General features: G+C 44.4%; 1 protein-coding gene across 3 annotated transcripts in view; it reads right to left on the bottom strand.

The window, feature by feature from the left end:
- The window catches only part of CNIH3 (cornichon family AMPA receptor auxiliary protein 3), a 125010-nt gene that overhangs the window by 14201 nt on the left and 93971 nt on the right, over window positions 1–16838 (bottom strand). The gene's annotated exons all lie outside the window — the stretch shown is intronic.

Below are 16838 nucleotides of genomic sequence, written 5' to 3'. Positions count from 1 at the left end.
TCTGGAGGAAGGGGAAAGAAACCAGCCCAGACCAAGAGGGGTCAGATAGTGGAAGGCAACCAGCAGGGAGACTAAGCTCTGTGAGCCCAATCTACCTGCACAGGTGTAAAAAGAGCTTAACATGATTGTGAACCCAGCCCCCAAGGGTGTTTACATCTTAACAGAAATCAAAGTTGTAACAAAAATCAAAGTGACTGTAAAGGAGAAATTTGGTCCCCGGGCCAGGAACAAGGAAACCCCAAAATAGAGATATTAATGTACCATCTTTCCCAATCATATAGGAATAAATATTTAATGAATGAATAGTTAATGAATTAGTTAATTCATTAAGTAATAGTTAATATTTAATGAATTAATAGTTAATATATATAGTCATTATGTGTATATACATATTCATATATATATGGGAGGATAGCCTCTGTGTGTCATTTAGACCAGCGGTCCCCAACCTTTTTGGCACCAGGGACCAGTTTCATGGAAGACAATTTTCCATGGGGGGATGGTTCAGGCGCTAATGCGAGCGATGGGGAGCGATGGGGAGCGGCAGATGAAGCTTCCCTCGCTCGCCTGCCGCTCACCTCCTGCTGTGCGGCCCGGTTCCTCATAGGCCGCGGACCAGTACCGGTTTGGACCACAATGAATGCTTCGCTCCGTCTAGCAAATTCTAACCATCCTTCAAGGCCCATCTCTAACAGCACTTTCTAACGGAAGCTCGGCCCATACTACCCCACCTCACCTCACCCCACCCTGCAGCCCCACAGCATGCTTTCCGACCCTCACTCAGGGGAACTTTCCATAACCTGCCCACGATGGAGTCATTACCTTCTTTCCTACCTCTCGACACACACGGATCTACCCCACTAGTCTATAAGCCGTCTTGGCCAAACTCTATCCTTTTCTCATCTCCATTTGCAAAGTGCTTTTTTGTATTTAGCAGAGACTGAACAAGTATTTGATAAAATGAATTGAACTGACCAAGTGCATATGTTTGGAGCATGGTTGGCTGGCATTAGGGATGCAGCCTGAGGTCACAAACCAAGATTTCTCTGGGTGGGAAACAAACTGCCTTGAACTCTCCTATTTGGGGAAAGAACATGACTTTGGTCTCATTCATCTCTCACTTTAGTCAGATGAGCTAACCGCCCCAGACGGGAAATACAGTGGGGGGACACATATTTGAAATAAATACATGCAGAGGCACAGATGTTAAGAAATGCATTTTGTAACTAAGTGGCATCTTCTTCATTCTCAAGTCCAGTGAAGAATGAATTGCATTGACCCGCCTCTTAGAATTCTCAGGCAGTAAACCTGGAATCAACGTACAAGAGCCAGCGGTCCAGAGGCAGTGGCCTCAGTGGGTGAACCGGCACAGCTAGCCCCTGTGAGCCTCAACGACCTGGTGGGAGGGGGTACGTCCCATCATTTCTCCTCACAGGACCTTGCAGCCATCCTTTCCAACCCCATCTGCGGCCAGCCAAGACACCACCTTACCTCCTCCCATTCAGAGAGAAAGCCCCCGTTCTCAGCCTGCCAGCCCCAGGGGGTAGTGGCTGTGACCTCTACTGTGCATGTCTCTACTTTTTTTAATCATTGATTTCAGCCACTCAGGCGGAGGTAATTAACATGTCACGAGACAGCCATCCCAGGCCTGGATCATCCGCGTCTCACAAATCTCTGACTGATTACAGTCTGGGTCTCAGGTCCCTCTATTCAGCACCACTGTTTCTTCTCTCTTCGGGGCTTGATTTATAGCGGAAGCTGCAACTTGCTGAGCAGGGAGGATTTGTCACTGTCACCGCACTGAGGAAAACTGATTAAGGGAGGCCAGCTGGGTCCAGAGGTGCCCCACCTGCTGGGGGTGGGATAAAAGCTGCAGAAGCCATGCTGCTCTTCGGGGTGGCTTCTCCCCAGCTGCCTCTTCCTATCCCTGAGCAGCAGCCTTGCAGCTGGGAGGGCGAGGGTGCCCTGTACGTGCACACACTGTTTCTCTCCCGCTTCCCCAGGCAGTCCCTGTCACGATGGCAGGGGACACTTACAGATCCTGTTCCTCCTGGACCCAGTGAACCTCGGCCAGGCCACGAGCACCAGCCTTGACCAGCAGGCATTACCGCTGCCCTCCACACACTTCCCGTATCCACCGTCGGGAAGGCGGGGCCAAAGGGCTGTGAGCAGAAACGGCTGGAGCATTCACCAGCCAATGCAAAGCGCTCCAGGCTCTCTCTCTCTCTGCCCTCTGACACGGCAAAACGCACTTAGGCTGGAGGGTCCTCCAGCATCCTGAAGCCATAAGTGAGGAGAGGCGCGCTGGGGCAGCCGGTGACGGACACCAAACATGAACAAGAAAGAAACTTGTGGGGGTGTTTTGGGGTTTTTTTTGGCTGCCCCGCGGGGCATGCGGGATCTTACTTCCCCGACCAGGGATCGAACCCGTGGCCCCCTGCAATGGAAGCGTAGAGTCCTGACCACTGGACCGCGTTCTAAGCTACTGAGATTTGGGAGTTGTTTCTTAACCACAGCGTGATTTAACCCATCTTGTCTGGTACAAAATGAGTAATCAGTGAGAAAAGCAAAGTGGTGATCAGCCCTCTTTATCCTTCCCCTGATCAGCCAGCCCGCCCTTCCTTTCACAAGCACTGGGCACGCTGAAGCAGGGGCTGAATGACCACCAGGCGGGCATAATGCTTATTCATTCGCGTGGGCAGTTGGACTAGCTGTCCCCTCCCAACTCTGCTTATCTCAGTTATACAAAGACCGCCCCGGAATCTCCCCGGCCAACCACAGAAACACGGAGGAGAGCCCTGACCGCCCACCCTCCATCCTGAGTCAGCCCCTCACACTGCAGAACACTGTTTCCTTCATAAGACAAGCTGTTGGAATGGTGCCAATCTCCTTCGTTCATACAACAGAGGAACTCTTTCACGCAGGCCACAGTCTACTGAATTCCCGTGTCTTATTATGCCCTGCTTTACAGAGTTATAAATACTCAATAAGTGGTCTCAATACAGGTATTGTGGGGTTGCTGAAAAGACTGCAATTCACTCCAACCAGGGGGGCTCACAGAAGGTTTTGCGATCAAGGCGGAATCAAGGGAACTTGAAAGGATGAGTAAAATCTAATCATGCGGGGAAGCCAGAGGTCAGCGTTCCAGGAAGAGGAACCGTGAGAACAAAAGTAGAGAGGTGACAGTCACCACCTGGGCGGGTTCTGCACAAGGCCACCTAAAACGGCCGCTTACTCATCATTTAATGGATTAACGCCAGGCCTGATGTGGGTCAAGTTCTGGGTAAATGTTCATTTTATTCCCCTCCTGCTGGGACCCAGCCTTCTCATCCCCTGGTGCTGGAGCCTTTGTGTGTCACCATCATAAACTGAGGGGTGGGGGCCTGTCATGAGAGTATGATGACAACATAGCCTCCTCCCACTATCCCTGATGTACGCAGAAGTCCAGTGTCAGGTGAAGCTCTCAGCGCACGCTAGCAAAGCTCAGACACTTGTCAGTGAAGACCTCAAAGATTTCACCCACTCCCCCGCTTCTTCCATCAATTCTAAGAGGATGGATGTGGCATCTGGGAAGGATCGCCTGTCCTGACTTCCGGCCCAGATTCTCGTCCTCAATTTTCATTTCCTGGCAGACGTTTCCATCCCGATAGTCCACAACCACCGTGTGCTGAAAACTCACTCTCCTCCCAACACCTGTAACCTTTATCTCCTCAATTTCCGATTTCTGCTAATAATAGCCATCTCTGATTTCTCTGTCTCATCCATTTCCTCACCCGTCTGTTTCCAAATCCTGCCATTTCTTCTTCACAGCCACCTGGATTTGTTTTTCCTTTTTTTTATTTCTACTGCCCCTTACTGGTCTGGGTCCCTGCACATCCTCCCAAGGCGGTGCAGGAACCTTCTAGCAGGTTTCTGTCCCTGGACACTGCGCCCTCTGTCCAACAGAGCAGCTACCTCTTCTCCTCTGTAAGCGCCACATTCAGCTCCGCTCTAAGCTTTCATCCACAACCTTGTTTTCCCGGAAATTTTATTTTACTTGTATTAAAAATATTTTATTTCTACTTATGCATCATCTCATTCATTCACGTATCCATTCATTCTCCAGCTTTAGCCCCCAGGTGATTTGCAGCCGACTGGTAACCTTTACCTATGACGGGAGAATACTGTAATAATGTATCAATGTCTTATTTCATTGCCGTGGAGGAGAGGGGTATCAGGGGGCAAGAGGAGGAGCTCTTCTAACCCCCAGAGGGAGAGGAAAGAGAGAGGGGATGCTTGGAGTGGAAGCAAAGGAATGAAGCTCCCTGGGGGAGAGCAGGGATTCCCTAAGACTGGGGAGGAGGGGGCGGTGAAGGCGGAGAAGTGGTGGCCAGCACCCCAGTGCTGGAGATGTGCTCGTGACGCCCACCATGCATCCCAAGGGGGGCAGGATTTCTGAGGGGCTGGTATAAGCATGGCTGGGACCAAACACCCTAAAAGTCAAGCCACAGAAGCCTAGGGGTAGGTTCCAGGGCTGAGTGTAGCTTGAAGGGAGTGGCAGCTGTGAGACCCAGAGATTCCACCCATCTCTCAGTGAACCCTGTTGACTCAGACAACAAGCTTTTCTGCTGTGATCACATTGGGCTAAAAATATGAGCCCACTATCTCAAAGTGTTACATAAATTCTTACCAGTTACATAACGATCGACTGTGTGATATTGAGAAAAGCAGCTAACCATGTTGAGCCTTATTTACCTCATCTGTAGATGCCAGCATTTACAACCTACCAGCAAGGGTGCCAGAAGGGACACAGGGTGTCCTCTGACAATGCTCTCAAAGGGGAAGAAGCATCAAAGAAAGGAAGATGCCATTATCGTGATGAATGTGATCATTGTTACTGTTAATAATCACCTATGAGCTATTTACCATCCTCAGGACTTGTCACTCTTACCCTGAGAGTCAGTGAAATGGCCCAGAACCAAATTTGGTTTCCCGATTCTCCATCCAGTCTCCTCGGACCACAACCCCCTGATTAAACCAGGCTTCCAGCTTTACCAAGTGGAAAGAAAAACCAAGGGCTGTTTAACAGCCTGCCTCTCAAACCCTAAAAACCCCAATCCCCGCCTGTTTTCAAACAACAATAACCCAGTTCCCTTTGTTGTACTGTCCTGTATTGCTGTATCTGTCCTAAGGTTTATCTGCCCAGGAGCCAGTGAATATGAAAAAGAAGAAAAAGGTAATGTCTCTGTCATTTGATTTCCCAGCCCACACCAAACTGGCCCTAAAACAGCAGAGTCCTTCTGGGATAAGCAGGGCGGAGGCAGTCTTCTCAGAAATGTCCAGCATGGAGAGCCGTTCTCTATTTGTCCCCAGAGGAACAACTGTGCACGTGACTCACATCGGAAGGAGACAGCGGGAAGGAAGGACAGGATGGCAGCTTAGGAACCTGGGATTTTGCTAAATGGAAGACTGTGAGAAAAGCATCCAAGCACCATCAGGAAACCTTATTCTGTCTGAGTCCCTTGCTAGAAGGCCGCTTTCTCTTTAATTGCTCTGGGTAAAGCTCTCCTAGAGAGGGCGCTGCCTCACAGCAGTCAGGCAAGAGCCTGCACCAGCCTGGGGGTTGGGAGGGCAGGCCAGCCCTCCCAGGGGCAAGGCTCCCCGCAGCCTCTCATCCCTCCGGCGAAGAGCTGGCACCCCGACCTCAGATGGCATGACTAAGCGGGAACACCGGTTGGGCCGACTAGAGTGTTGCCTATTTGATGATGCTGGTATGCTAAACTGTTTGGCCTCCTGGATTTTGCACAGTGTTTATCCAATATTTTAAAGGGGAGAGCGGACGACTCTGGTACATACTCAACAGAGAATCACCTAGTCTAGAATTGTAATTTAAAAAGTCACCAGAAAATTGGGGGAGGGGAGGGAAGGATAAATTAGGAGTTTGAGATTAACAGATACACACTACTATATATAAAATAAACAACAAGGGCCTACTGTATAGCACAGGGAACTATATTCAATATCTTGTCATAATCTATCATGGAAAAAAATCTGGAAAAACAAATATATATGAATCACTCTGCTGTACACCTGAAACTAACACAACACTGTAAGAAAAAAAAAAGAAAACAAAAGTCACCGTAAATCAGTCTGATGTATGCTGACTGTATGCACACCAGGAACTGTGGACGCGGTTCTGTGCCCTTCGCTGCCAGCACTTCTCCTAAACGCCTGGGCCAAGTATTGCTTCGGCCTTGTCTCGGTCAGGATCAGAGCCTCATGGCTGATCCCAGGAGACTGAGCCAGGCCTCAGGGGAAATCAGCCACCGATCATGTTGCCCATGGGCCTGTTACCCAGAAACACAGGGGCAAGAGGGGGCGATAGCAAGGGAAGGAGATCCTGCCTGAGGGACTCAGGACGTGGAAACAGGAGCATTTTCCTTCCGGCCTGCAGAGGCCAGGAGTTCGGTGAGGGCACAGAGGTGGGGCAGGGAGTCACGGAGTGCTGCTTCCAGCCCCAGGGGGCTTCCTCGGCAGGCCTCCCACTGTCCAACCCCATGGGGCCCTCTGGCTTCTTCCCCCTCTCTCCACCCATCCTCCCTGGGCACGTTTAATCCGCGCTGAGGAAGCTTCTGCGGCTTTCTTGACACCCACAGGGGCTCACTCTGCATGCGGAGAAGGCAACAGAGAGGAAAAGGCCCAGGGAGAGAAGGCGGGCGGCAAGCCCATACACCCGCTGCCCACTGCTCCTGGCCACCTAGAGTGAGGAGGGCCCAGGTCACAGCTCGGCCCAGAGGCCCCTGCTGGGACTTGGCTGTGCACTGACGTGCTGCAGACACCGGCCCAGCCACCGCGGGCGGCTCTGGCTCCCCGGCTCCCTGCCCAGACTCCCAGGAGCTGCCTCATCCTTCCCGCCCTAACTGCTCCTCGGGGACCAGCTTCCACTCCGACCGACCCCCATGGGCTCCAGCACCCCTAGTCCCCCTGCCATCTGCCGTGGGCCCTCACCACCAGCTGTGCTGTGTGCCGGGGACACGGAAGGAAAAGTGTGCATGCACAACATCATGGGGAAGCGGCCCCCTCCAGTCAAATTCACAAGGGTCTCAGTTTCGCTTCTGGAGGAGAAGTAAACTGGGACAAGAAGTAACAGAACGGGTTTTGCTCGCTGCTCTGCCACCCTGGCACTCCCACTGGCCCCCCTCCTCCAGCCCATGTCTTTAAGCTTCACCATCATCCAGCAGTGATTCCCAAACGTTATGGTACTTCCGAATCACCTGGCAGTCTTGCTAAAACACAGATGGCTGGGCCCTACACCCAGTTTCAGATTCAGCAGGTCAGTAGGTGGGGCCTAAGAATCTGCCTTTCTAACCAGTTCCCAGGTGAAGCACTGAGAACCTTGTGCCTCCAGGTGTGGTCCCAGGACCGGCATCGCCAGCATCACCCAGGAGCTTGTTGGAAATACAGAATTTAGGCTCCATCCCAGACCGCTGAATCAGAACCTGGTGGGTTTTAACAAAATCCCCAGGTGATTTATATGCACATTAAAGTTTGAGAAATGACTGCTCAGCACTGAATCCCAAAATAGGATCCTCCAGCCACCTGTAGCAGAACTGCCTGGGACACTTGGTTTAAAATGCAGATTTCTGGGTGCCATACCCATCAGCTAAGATAAACCCTCTTGCCAGGAATAGGCATTTTTCAGAAGCATCCCAGGTGATTTTGTTAAATATTTGAGCTGAGATTCATAGACCAAACACATAGGGCAGAGGCTTCCATTCTGAAGACACAGGGTCCCAGGGTCCCAGTGCCCCAGCCGGGCTGTGACAGTCCTGCACTCACAGAGCAATGCTCACTAACTACTGCTCACGGACTTGAGTCTGGGCAGGTAGCACAGGCAGATAAGGGCAGCAGTGTCTGGCTCCTGGCTCTCCAAGCCACCACCATGTGGAAGATCCCCCATGAAGCTCCCTTAGAACCCATGGCCATGGTCTCTGATCTTGAAGGGTTGGCCTTGGCATCTTCCAGGGATGGAGGTCATCTCTCCAGCATCCTTCCACCTCCAGAGCCTCGCAGCCTCTAGTTTCCGCCATCTTCTGCCTGTCCTCGGCCGGTCACCTCTGCCCTTCCCTGTCACAAGCTCCTTCTGCCTGTCTCCGGCCTTCCTTGTGTCTCAGTGGACTTTCTAAACCTGGAAGGTGACTGGTTCATTTTAGGACCAAATCTTTGGGGTTCGGGCCCTGCCCTGCCCTGCCCATACCTCCCAGTCTGCCTTTATCACCATTTTCATGCAGCTTCAAGACACACTTGAATTTCAAAAGCCTCTCTGCCAGTTTCCTCACATACTTGTAAAATTACTGAACTAAGAGCCCACTCAGGGAGGAGGTGAGAATAAAAGCACTCTCTCAAGCAATGCCATATTTTTTAAAGGGACAAAATTCTCCTACAACTAGCTGGCAATTCAAAGACATCTTAAGTTAACACTTGTAGCTACCCACTCCTTTCTTCCTTTCTCTAAGCCAGGGATGAGGGAAGTAGGAATTGTCATGTTCAGAATACAGGAAGTGATTAGGCAAAAGTTCAGATTGTTTGAGAGGAGAAAGACTAACAGAAGGGAAAGTTCTAGGATGAGAAGGGCAGAGGGACAAGTGATTAACAAGCTTTCCAGTGCCGAAGAGCCCTACTTATGCACTCAGTCAGCAAATATTTATCATAAGCCCTTACTAGGCAGTGAATGCAAAGCAGCCTAGCTGGGGGAGACTGCCACGTAAATGAGCACGGAAACCATGGCTTCTACAGCACAACAACATGGGAGCCGATGTACAGAGGTAGATTCAAGCAACAAGAGGCAGGGAGAAAGGAAAGAAGAAACCATCCCCTCTGAATGAGGAAATGAAGGAGGCTTCCTTGGAGGAGAATGACCTCTGAGTTGAGATTTAGAGGATAAGCTGTATGGGGGAAAGCAGAATACCCAAGCTGGGGGCCTCTCCAAGGACACTCGGCATCATCCTTCACGGAGGTGTTCGAGATAGTCACTTTTTTCCTCGTGTCCTAGAAAAACACCGCTTCCAAATCTTCCACAGAAATGACCTTGAGATCAAAAATCCCTTCTACCAGCCTCTTCTTAAGCCTGTAAGGTTTCCAGAGAACAGTCACGACGATTTCACCTGACCAGGGAAGACCACAGTGACACGAAGGAGGCCTAAGGCCAGAAACAAGTCATCTCCTGCCCAAGTGGAAAGCTCTACGCACAGTGGGTGATAATTAGTCTCGACACTGGACTCACATGCATAGAGCTCACCAGTGAATTTAGGCACAGCTGCTAGCCCTGCCCTCCCCTCTCCAGCCCATCCCACCCACACCACCCCCCCAGCCCAACTTGAAGGGAAAGAGCCCAACTCTTGTAGGGAACAAAGGGTCCCAAAACCCCAGGGCCACACCTTCCTAACTCCCTGCCCTCCTAGAGTGGTGTTTTCCATGTAAGGCTTCTGTTGCCACATCATTTATGTAAGAGGCACCTGCTGTTTTCAGCAAAGGGAGTTTCTCTCATTGCCTCACAGATCTTCCCTTATTAGAGCAAACTGAGCAGCAGCCTGGGTCTTGAGCATCACCATACCAGGATAAAAACAGATGATTACCCTACTTAACAGCTATTAAGTGGTGTTAATTACCTGTTACTTTCAGCAAGTTAGAGGAAATTTACTCAAAACAAGCAAAAACGGGTAAATTGAATGACAGAACAAGTATTGGCATCTGGGGAAGGAGAGCAAATTGTCATCATCACCATCAATTAATATTAACTGAGGGAGTGGCATTAAGATGGCAGAGTAGAAAGACCCTGAGCTCACCTCCTCCCATGGGCACGCCAAAATTGCAACTCCTTAAAGAGCAACTCTCTGTGAGAACAACCTGACGACTAGCAGAAAAGATTTTCCACAACCAAAGATATAAAGAAGGAGCCATAACAAGATGGGTAGGAGAAGCAGAGACATGATATAGTCAGGACCCAGGACCCACACCCTCAGGTTGGAAACCCACAAAAAGGAAGAATATCACAACCAAAAGCTTGTCTCCAAGGAGCGAGAGGTCCAAGGCCCATATCAGGCTTCCCAGCCCAGGAGTTCCGCACTGGGAAGACAAGTCCCTAGAACATTTAGCTTTGAAAGTAAGCCAGGCATGCGTTCAGAAAAGCCAGAGGGCTATAGGAAACAGAAACTCCACCCTTAAAGGGCATGTGTAAAACCTCACATGCTCCAAGTTCCAGAATAGAGGCAGTAATTTGAAAGACACTTGGGTCAGACCCACTTGCTGATCTTAGAGAGTCTCCTAGAAAGGCAGGAGGTAACTGGGATTCCCCCTGAGGATGGAGACACTGGCAGCAGCTATTTTGGGGATCTTGTTCTACTACATTGGTGCCAGCACTGGCAAGCACCATTTTGGAATCCTCCCTCTAGCCTATTAGCTCTGGGGGTTTGTCCTACCTACTAGTGGGCCTGAGCAGTCATGCACAACCTGGCCACACAGCCAGCCAGGTCGGGGGCCACTCCCACCTATCAGCGTGCCCACGGCAGTCATCCTGCCACAACAGAAGGGTGCATGCAGCCTACATAGGGCAATACCCCTGGAGCATCTAGATCTGGTGGCCAGAGGGGAGCATGTGATAGGCCCCATAGGACATCTCCTACATAAGGCAACATCTCCAAGATTGGGAGACATAGGAATACATAGAAATACACACAGAGAATTAGGCAAAATGAGGAGACAAAAGAGTATGTTCCAAATGAAGGAATAAGACAAAACCTCAGAAAAAGAATTAAATGAAGTGGAGATAAGCAATCTATCCAGTAAAGAGTTCAAGGTCATGATTATAAAGATGCTCACTGAACTTGGGAGAAGAATGGATGAAGACAGTGAGAATTTCAACAAAGAGTTAGAAAATATTTAAGAAAAATAGCCAATCAGATCTGAAGAATACAATAACTGAAATGAAAAATACATTAGAAGGAACCAAAAGTAGATTAGAAAACACAAAGGAACAGATCATTGATCTGGAAGACAGATTAGTTGAAATCCCACAAGCTGAACAGAAAAAAAGAAAAAAAGAATTAAAAAAAAATGAGGATAGCTTAAGAGACCTCTGGGACAACATCAAGCATACTAACATTCACATTATAGGGGTCCCAGAAGAAGAAGAGAGAGAGAGGGAGGGACAGAAAACCTATTTAAAGAAATAACAGAAGAAAACTTCCAAACCTGGGAAAGGAAACAGACATCCAGGTACAGGAATCACAGAGAGTCCCAAACAAGATGAACCCCAAAAGGTCTACACCAAGAAACACTGTAATTAAAATGGCAAAAATTAAAGATAAAGATAGACTCTTAAAGGCAACAAGAGAAAAGCAACTAGCTACATACAAGGAAACTCCCATAAGACTATCAGCTGTCTTTTCAGCAGAAACTTGGCAAGCCAGAAGGGAGTGGCACAATATGTTCAAAGTGATGTAAGGGAAAAACCTACAACTAAGAATACTCTACCAGGCAAGGCGTTCATTTGGATTTAAGAGAGATAAGGAGTTTTACAGATAAGCAAAGCTAAAAGCATTCATCACACCAAACCAGCCTTACAAGAAATGTTAAAGGGACTTCTCTAAGTGGAAAAAAAAGGGGGCACAACCAGAAATAAGAAAATTATGAAAAATAATCTCACTGGTAAAAGCAAACACAAAATAAAAGTAGTGAATCACCACTTATAAAGCTAGTGGGAAGGTTAAAAGACAAAAGTAGTAAAATCATCTATATCTACAATAAGTAGTTAAGTGATATATAAAACAATGGGATGTAAAATAGGATGTCAAAAATATTAAACACGGGACGTAGGAGTAAAATGCAGGGTAGTTAGAATGCACTCTAACTTAAACAACCATCGAATTGTTATATATATGAACCTCACAGTAATGAAAAACCAAAAACCTAAAATAGACACACAAAAAATAAAGAGAAAGGAATCTAAACATAACACTGAGAAGAGTCATAAGATTATAAGGCAAGAAAGAAAGAGAGGAAAAAAGGAACAGAGAAGAATTACCAAAAAAGAAAAGAAAAAAAGCAATTAACAAAATGGCAGTAAGTACATACCTATCAATAATTGCTTTATATGTAAATGGACTAAATGCTCCAATCAAAAGACAAAGGGCAGCTGAATGGATTAAAAAGTCAAGACCTAATATATCTGATACCTACAAGAGACTCACTTCAGATCTAAAGATACACACACACACACACAGTGAAAGTGAGGTGATGGACAAGATATTCCATGCAAATGAAAACAAAAAAAGAGCTGGACTAGCAATACTTATATCAGACAAAATAGACTTTAAAACAAAGACTGTAACAAGAAAAAAAAGGCATTTTACATAATGATAAAGGGATCAATCCAACAAGATATTACACTTGTAAATATTTATGCACCCAGCACAGGAGCACCTAAATACATAAATCGAATATTAACAAACATAAAAGTAGAAATTAACAGTTATATAATAATAGCAGGGGATGTTAACACCTCATTTACCTCAATGGACAGATCATGCAGAAAGAAAATCAATAAGGTTACATAGGCCTTAAATGATACATTAGGTTAGATGGACTTAATAAATATATACAAACATTCCATCCGAAAACTGCAGAATACACATTATTTTCAAGTGCACATGTAACATCCTCCAAGAAAGATCACATGATAGGCCACAAAAATGTCTCAATAAATTTAAGAAGATTGAAATCATATCAAGCATCTTTTCCAAACAAAAAGGTATGAGGATAGAAATCAACTATGAGAAAAAAATTAGAAAAAACACAAATTTGTGGAGTTTAAACATGATACTAAACAACCAATGGATCACTGAAGAAATCAAAGAGGAAATAAAAAATACCTTGAGACAATAAAAATGGAAATAAAATGTTCCAGAATCTATGGAATGTAGCAAAAGCAGTTCTAAGAGGGAAGTTTACATCAATATAGGCCTACCTCAGGAAACAAGAAAAATATCAAATAAACAACCTAACCTTACATTTAAGGGAACTAGAAAAAGAAGAACAAACAAACTCAAAGTTAGTAGAAGAAAGAAATAATAAGATCAGAGTGGAAATAAATGAAATAGAGACTAAAAAAAACAGTAGAAAAGATGAATGAAACTAAGAGCTGGTTCTTCGAAAGGATAAACAAAATTGATAAACCTTTAGCCAAACTCAACAATAAAAAAGAGAGAGGGCCCAAATCAATAAAATCAGAAACGAAACAGAAGTTACAACCAACACCACAGAAACAAAAGATTGTAAGAGACTACTACAAACAACTATACATCAACAAATAGGACAACCTAGAATACATTCCTAGAAACATACAGTCTTCCAAGACTGAATCAGGAAGAAATAAGAAACATGAACAGACCAATTAACAGTAATGAAATTGAATCAGTAATCAAAAACTCCCAACAAACAAAAGAAGTCCAGGACCAGATGGATTCACAGATAAATTCTACCAAACATTTAGAGAAGATTTAACACCTATCCTTCTCAAAGTATTCCAAAAAGTTGCAGAGGAAGCAATGCTTCTGAACTCATTCTATTAGACAAGTGTCACCTTGATACCAAAACCAGACAAAGACACTACAAAAAAGAAAATTACAGGCCAATAACACTGATGAACATAGATGCAAAAATCCTCAACAAAATAAAATATTAGCAAACCAAAGTCAACAATATACTAAAAGGATCACACACCATGATCAAGTGGGATTTATCCCAGGGATGCAAGGATGGTTCAGTCTCTACAAATCAATCCATGTGACATACCACATTAACAAATTAAAGAATAAAAATCATACAATCATCTAAATAAATGCACAAAAAGCTTTTGACAAAATTTAACATCTATTTATGATCAACACTCTCAATAAAGTAGGTATAAAGGGAACATACCTCTACATAATAAAGGCCAATATGACAAACCTACAGCCAACATCATACTCAATGGTGAAAGGTTGAAAACATTTCCTCTAAGATGAGGAAAAAGACAGGTATGCCCACTCTCACCACTTTTATTCAACATAACATTAAAAGTCCTAGCCACAGCAATCAGATGAGAAAAAGAAATAAAAGAAATCCAAATTGGAAAGGAAATGACACTATCTCTGTTTGCAGAAGACATGACATTATATGGAGAAAACCCTAAAGACGCTGCAAAAAACCTAGTAAAACTAATAAATAAACTCAGTAAATTTACAGGATACAAAATTAACAGACAGAAATCTATTGTGTTTCTATACACTAATAATGAACTACCAGAAAGAGAAATAAGAAAACAATTCCATTTACAATTGCACCAAAAAGAATAAAATACCTAGGAATAAATCTAACCAAGGAGGTAAAAGACCTGTACTCTGAAAATTATGACACTGATGAAAGATATTGAATATGACACAAACAACTGGAAAAATACACCATGGTCATGGATTGGAAGAATTAATATTATATAAATGTCCATACTACCAAAGGCAATCTACAGATTCAATGCCAATCCCTATCAAAATACCAATGGCACTTTTCACAGAACTAGAACAAATAATCCTAAAATTTGTATAGAACCACAAAAGACTCCAATCAGCCAGCACAGTCTTGTGAAAGAAGAACAAAGCTGGGGGTATAATGCTCCTTGATTTCAAACTATACTACAAAGCTACAGTAATCAAAACACAGTATGGTACTGGCACAAAAACAAACACATAGATCAATGGAACAGAATAAAGAGCCCAGACATAAACCCATTCTCATATGGTCAATTAATTCATGACAAAGGAGCCAAGAATACACAATGGGGAAAAGACAGCCTCTTCAATAAATGGTGTTGGGAAAACTGGACAACTACATGCAAAGAATCATGTGGTTGTGGACTACTTTCTCACACCATGTAAAAAATAAATTCAAAATGGATTAAAGACCTGAAACCATCAAACTCCTAGAAGAAAACAAAGACAGTATGCTCCTTGAAATCAGTCTTAGCAATATTTTTTTGGATCTGTCTCCTCAGTCATGGGCAACAAAGGCCAAAATAAACAAATAGGGCTACATCAAGCTAAAAGCTTTTGCACAGTGAAGGAAATCATCAACAAAACAAAAAGGCAGCCTACTGAATGGGAAGAAGATATTTGCAAATGATATATCTGATAAGGGGTTATTAATATCCAAAATATATAAAGAACCCAGACAACTCAATATCAAGAAAAAGCAATCTAATTAAAATGGGCAGAGGATCTGAATAGACAGTTTCCAAAGAAGACATACAGATGATCAACAGACACATGAAAAGATTCTCAACATCACTAATCATCAGGGAAATGCAAATCAAAACCACAATGAGATATCACCTCACACTTGTCAGAATGGCTCTCATCAAAAAGAAAACAAATAACAAGGGTTGGTGAGGATGTGGAGAAAGGAAACCCTTGTGCACTATTGGTGGGATTGTAAATTGGTGCAGCCACTATGGAAAACAGTATGGAGGTTCCTCAAAAAATTAAAAATAAAACTACCATACTATCTAGCAATTTCACTTCTGAGTATTTAACAGAACAAAACAAAAACACTAATTTGAAAGATATATGCGCCCCTATGTTCACTGCAGCATTTTTTACAATAACCAAGATATGGAAGCAACCTAAGTGTCCATGGATAGATGAATGGATAAAGAAGATGTGGTATATATCTACAATGGAATATTACTCTGCCATAAAAAATGAAATCTTGCCATGTGCAACAGCTTGGATGGATCTAGAGGGTATTATGCTAAATGAAATAAGTCAGACAGAGGAAGACAAACATTGTATGATCTCATATGTGGAATCTAAAAAAACAAAACAAATAAAACAAAATGACAACAGAGTCATTGAAGCAGAGAAAAACTGGGTGGTTGCCAGAGGGGAAGGGGGGGGTTGGGTGAAATAGGTGAAGGGTATTAAGAGGTACAAACTACCAGTATAAAATAAGTCACAGGGATGTAATATACACCATAAGGAATATGTCAATAATATTGTAATAACTTTGTACAGGGACAAATGGTTACTAGGCTTATCATGGTTATCATTTTCATAATGTATTTAAATGTTAAATCACTACGTTGTATACCTGAAATTAACATAATATTTTAAGTCAACCATATTCCAATATAGCACTCCAGACTGCTCAGGTAAGGGGGTGGTCTGAATGCAAGTACACACAGATGGGTTTGTCCAAAGTCTGTCTAAGATTAATATTAGCTGGATTGTGCCAAGGTTTACCAGAAGTTTGATTTAGCAAATTAATATTGTGAAAAAAATACAAAATAATATCATAGCTTTTGCTTCCAGTAAGGGCTCGAGTGACAGTTTCTTAGTGAAAATAGTATTAGATTAAGGAACAAGAGACTTGGGCTCTAGACCTGCCTATTAAGCTGTAGAATTTTGGGTGAACTATTTAATCTCAATGGGCTCAGTTTCCTCATCTATAAAATGGAAATAATAATCGTATCGACTTCATAGGACTGTTATGAGTATTCAATGAGTTAATATGTGTGACGCTCTTAAAATAGCATCTGGCACATAGTAACACTCCATAAATAATAACTATGATTTGTAAGAAGGGGTGTCTGAACTGCACAACCCCTACAGTTCTTTTCAGCTCAAATATTCCATATAATTTGTAAAAAGCAGCGATTAAACTTCCTTGAAAATTTAACCAATGTATCTTCCTTTTCCCTCTCCAATCTATTTCTAGGTGTTTGCAGATTTTTAAAATCCTCTTCCTCCACTAATTCCTATGCCTAGAAA

Source organism: Balaenoptera physalus (assembly GCF_965194825.1).
Source record: "Balaenoptera physalus genome assembly, chromosome: 1".
NCBI lineage: Eukaryota > Metazoa > Chordata > Mammalia > Artiodactyla > Balaenopteridae > Balaenoptera > Balaenoptera physalus.
The sequence above is the reverse complement of the archived record's forward strand: the minus strand, read 5'-3'. Positions and strand labels throughout refer to the sequence as shown.